This window comes from Octodon degus, unplaced genomic scaffold (genome assembly GCF_000260255.1).
Source record: "Octodon degus isolate 3935 unplaced genomic scaffold, OctDeg1.0 scaffold00050, whole genome shotgun sequence".
Lineage (NCBI taxonomy): Eukaryota > Metazoa > Chordata > Mammalia > Rodentia > Octodontidae > Octodon > Octodon degus.
The window spans coordinates 992,365-997,847 of record NW_004524626.1 but is presented as its reverse complement, the minus strand read 5'-3'; positions in this window follow the sequence as shown (position 1 = coordinate 997,847).

The following is a 5,483-nucleotide window of genomic DNA, read 5'->3' as shown; positions in this document are numbered from 1 at the left end:
GGTCAGGATGGTGCAGTTCTTCCATGAAACACCCAAGAAAGCCTAGTACCAAAACACCAACAGGGAGGGGTTGATAGGTATCTAGGAGCCCGTCGTCACAACTGTTGGAGACTGTGGTCTCAGCAAGTTGGGATTAGTGACTTCTTTTTTTAATTATTGTAATGTGTGTAGGTGACAAGATCTTAAATGCATTTTATAAAAGCCATAAGATTGGCCTCAGAGATTGTTGACATTTTAGGAGTTTTCCTCCATGTTTTTTGAATTAGCATTAAAAATATTACCCATTAAAAAGAAGACACCAAATTGAAAAATATGACTTTTCAGAAAAGGCTTTTATTTTTTGGCAAAATATCTATGCAATTTCAATGAAAAATATAACCATTCTCATCCTAGACTAAATGCTACAGGGCATTTTATTTAGAAAAAGGAACATTCTTCGCATGTCCCAGTGAGTGCAAAAGAAAATAAAAAGCATTACAAATGTTGTGTGTTTGCCTTATGAATTAGTCTTTTAATGTTTTAAAAGCAAGCACAATGGGTAAGTCTCACAGTGCATTTTTTCCTGTAAAGAACCAATGAAGATCCCTGTGGTTAGTGATATTTTTAATTCAGCTCTGGACTTTCTCCAGGAAATCACTAATAATTACTAATTGTATTTTTGTAAGTTAATGAAAGGACACATTCTTTTTCTCAGTGCCTCCCTTTACTTGTGAAATTAATGATGTTGCTTTTTTACAAGATTGAGTAAAGCTACAACACAGAGACATTAATTGGCCGAGCCAGCATCTTGGTGCAGTTTTACAGAAATTAAGTGTAAAATCTAGTCATGCAATTGTCCTAAAAGAAACTATTGCTTCATCATCCTCTACCCCATATTTTTGCTGCTTTGATTTCTTGTGAGGACTAATAGAAAAGATCCATTTAGTAAAGTTGTTCTTAAATGTAGTTATTCTTTGATGTTGTGTTCAATCATATTTGCAAAAAATATGTTAATAGTAATCCCCTAGAAAGACTTGGCACGATGTTGAATTTAATTCTATGTGAATGAGAGTTAAGCACCTGGGATAAATTTTCAACTTCCAAGGCTTCCACATTGCAAAGTTAGATAGCTCCTCAAGTTTGTAAGTCAGGTTTATGCAATAAAATCTCTAGTTCATCAGATTGAGTGGAATTTTATGATTTGGGAGAAACTGCTAGGAATAACAAAGAAGAAAAACTAACGTCGTGTATGGGAAGGAGTTGGCATCCTCTTCTGATTCTGTCTCTAAGAGGACGTCATCATGGAAACATGCAGCAGTCGATCTTGCACACAAACAGTGCTTGTTGTTGAGTATCTTAGAGTAACCGCTATTTAGGAACTTGACCAAGCACAAGCATGAGCTTTCTTCGTGCCTTGCAACCTTTCTCCTATATTGTACTCTGACAGATTACTCTCTCTCTCTCTCTCTCTCTCTCTCTCTCTCTCTCTCTCTCTTTCTTATTCTTTTCTTCCTTCCTTCTTTCTCCACTAGGACCCTCCCTCTGTGCCTTCCTCCTTCCCTCTCTCCCTTCTATCATTCTGAATCTCTTTGTATTTTCTTTTATCCCTTTTTCTGGGTAAAAATATGCTGGCACTTCAAGATAGTTTGAAGTTAGGCTTTTAATTCCAGTTGAAGAAGAGAAAAGGGACTCATTATCAAATATTTTAAAATTTTCCACACATTTAGTCTGTGATTAGAATGTTTAGGTTATGGACCTATAGCAGGGTTACTGAATACAAATGAATTTTATACCAAGATCACTGAATACAAATGAACCCCAAAACTCTACTAAAGATGTACCAGGAGTTACATGCAAATTTAGTATTAGACACTTCAAGTTACAGCCAGCTCTTGAGGGAAGGGAATGATCAAGAACAAAAAAAAATTAGCTACTACTAATACTATACAAACTATATGCCAGACACTAAATATATTTACTCGTGTTCTTTATAATAGTCCTATAAGGTAGGAGCAATGTTGATGTCCACTTTATAAATTAGAAAATGGAGGCACAGAGAAAATAACTTGCCTATGATCATATTCTAGTGTAAAGATTTAAACCCAGGCATTCTGCTTTCAAACTCTAATCTCTCAATCAGAATACTCACAGCCTCTATCTAGTTGTTACATTCAGTTTGCATTTCCCCTTTGACATCTTGACAGAGCTATTTATTAACTGCCATAGAGATTCCTTTACTAGTTATTACATGCTGTGAATGTGACATTACCCACCCCCCAACTCCTGGGCCACTGTGTTCCAAAAAAGTAAATCTGGCCATCCGTATATTCATCCATCCTCCTATCCATCCATCTGGCTCTAAGATCCCATGAGTCTCAGTATAGATGGAACGTCAAGTCAGTAACACTTTTTATTCAAGAGAGATCAGCCTTGAAAGAGAAAGAAATACTGAGAGGAAGAATTCTGCAAGACAACGAGGCAGCCTAAGAGGAGTACAAGGAAAATAGGGATATATGTGGTTATGAACACAGCCTCTGGGATCCTGGCATTCCTGTGTTTAAACCCTGCTTCTTCAACTTCAAATCAGCAAAACCACTACAAGACACAACACCAGCAACATGTACTTCATAAGCAAGAGGGGCTTATGCGTAGGCTTATTGCAAAAAACAACACCTAGAATGATAGTGGCTGAAGTGGAAACCTGAAAATAGACACAGGTAGTAGTCCTTATGTTTTTGTTCTAGATCCTTGTATTCATTATCTCAAAGGTTGTCAGCCCAGAAAATACCCACTTCACACCATAGCTCCAAAAGTCTAAATCCTGAAGGAATGATATCAGTTGTCCAAATCTCAGAGTAACTCACTTGGGGAATAAGATAACCAATAAGTAGTTATGCACCTTCCATGGGTAAGGAAAGTGACTAATTGCTTTCCAGGAAGAATAACCATCCCTAGCCACTATGTCCTTTCCCTTGCATCACAACAATAAGCATTGTTGCCTGTTACATGATCAGAGCCACAGATAATCTATTAACTTATTATACTCATAAGATTCTCCTCACCCACCCCAAGAGTTGTTTCAATGATGCCTCAAAAGTAACCAGTGCCCATCTTTCCTGATATTGCTGAAATTTTATTGATAATAATACTAACATTTTTGATACTTAAATAATAATATTATACATGCATATTATATAATAATATACTTCCACTGCATAGGGCTGAAAGAAAACAGCAGGGTTAGGCAGAGGTGGATACTCTGAAGCCTGGGAATTCTGCATGGGGAGAAATCCTCTTTATTTCTGTAAGTAAAAATATTCCCTGCTGTTTCCCAGTGCAGGTATTTTTAAAATAATATTTAAAAAATAGCAAACAATTAAGCAGCTTTCATGAATTCAGCCATGTTTCCTTCAATTTTTTTTTTTTTTTTTTTGGCAGAACCAGGGATTGAACTCAGGCCCTTGCTCTTACCAGGGAAGCACTTAGTCTACTGAGCCATCTCCCCGGCTCCTCTTCAACTTTTTAAAAATATTTTTTATTAGTACACATTGCAGTACATAATGGTTACATTTATCATTAGTAGTTGTAACATGTTCATAACACAGCCTAATTATTTATACTTCCCTTTCCCCTTCATCTCACCCTCCACCTAGGCATGCATTTGAGCGCTTTTTGAAAAGGTGCTATGGCATCAGTGAGCAATACACACACACACACACACACACACACACACACACACACACACAGTATTGAGAAAAACCCCACTTCTGGTTTGGACTTCTGACTATGAAACATAAATAGCAGAATGAGTAAAAAACACAGGAGGTGAAGGTTGTGCCTGACTCTCCCACCCCACAGCCAATGCTAATGCACTTGTGTTTGTTACACACTTCAGTTAAAGCAGTAAACAAACTTCACAGCCCAAGAATAATTTTGGATTATTTATTTCGATGAATACATTCCCACTGGGCTCCTACTGATTGTGAATTAATTTCACTCAGGTATTTCCCAAGGGGAATGTTTTATGAAATTAGCATATGCAAATAATTTGTGGCATATTTTCCCCCTTTACTCATGTTTTATGCACACTGCTTATTTTGTGGAGTGCTTCTTCAGCATTTGCTTTTCAGTTATTAGACTCAAGGTAAAAATTCTAGATTTGGAACTAGTTCATGAGTCTTGGAAGTAGGTATCTCATTTTAAAAAATGTCAGATTCTTAGAATCTACAAGCATGAAGATCTGTTGTTTGCATATTCATGTGTGCCTGGTGACTCAGACGGGTACAGAGGAAAGGGATCGTCACGCGGAGTGAATTGCAGTACTGTTAGTCTCAACATGCAAAGTTATTCTACGATACCTAATTTCAATCTGTTATGCCTAATTAAAGCAGTGATAAATGAGAAATAGAGAATCTGAATTTTAAATAAATTTAAAAATATATGAGGATTTTAAAAGAACTGAATGGGGCAAAGATTCCAAGCAAAATAAACCATCATCATGCTTTAAAGAATCTTCAGAACCTTTCATTTTTGTGTAATCTTGAGAATGATTCACTGGACAGGTTCACTATGAACCAAGAGGATGGCTCTGCTGTAAAGGTGGTAAATAGGATTCCTTGTCCACACTGTCTGCAGAGGCCTACATGGTACATTTTAAATCTTACCTTGTGAAGCTTGGAAAAATCAAGAACTTAGTCAATTCCAAATTCAGCTTTAATACAAAAATGTTCAAAAATTGCAGAGAAAACACTTCTGTTTCTACCTGATTTTAATCTCAACTCTATGACCTCACGTCAAGAGCAAGGTAGGTCTTGGAACCAACCAATGCTCAAACTAATGAAAATGTCACTTGCCAGCACACTTCTATAATAAATAAAATTCAGAAAAAAAATATTTTAAAAGGGACTAAACTTTCATTAGTGTTGTTAATGGCTTTTGTCTAGACATCCTCCTTAAGCTTCATGTAGTAATGGGACTTTTTCATTACCAGAGTGGCTAAATAAAAAGTGAGGGATGGTGGGGTTAAGGGTGTAGGATTAGTAAATCTCTCCCCGGATTGGCTTGGCATAGTTCTGGCTAGGATTCAAGGTGTGAGTGCCACACCTGCCCTAGAGTGGGTGGGTGGCTTGTATATGACACAAGGGACACAAAAAGTCTTGTCTTCTTTCCCTTGCTTGCTTGCTTGCTTGCTTGCCTTTGCTGACTTCTGCTGTTATGAACTTCCATCCTCTGAGATGCCCCTCTGCCAAATTGCCCTGCCTTGGATTGAACCAGTCATGGATTTAGAGCTCTATAAACTGTGAGCTAAATCATCTTTCCTTCCTTTAACTTTGAGTGGCAGGCATTTTTGTCTCGGCAATGAGAAAAAGTAACTAAGACAGTTACATGAAAAAAATCTATGTAAAATGAGTCCAGCTTCTATGACGAGCCTTGTGAATCCCAAAATCATGTCTAGTTATTCAGTGTTACTCCAGGGGGCTTCAAACTCTTTGTTACAAGACTGA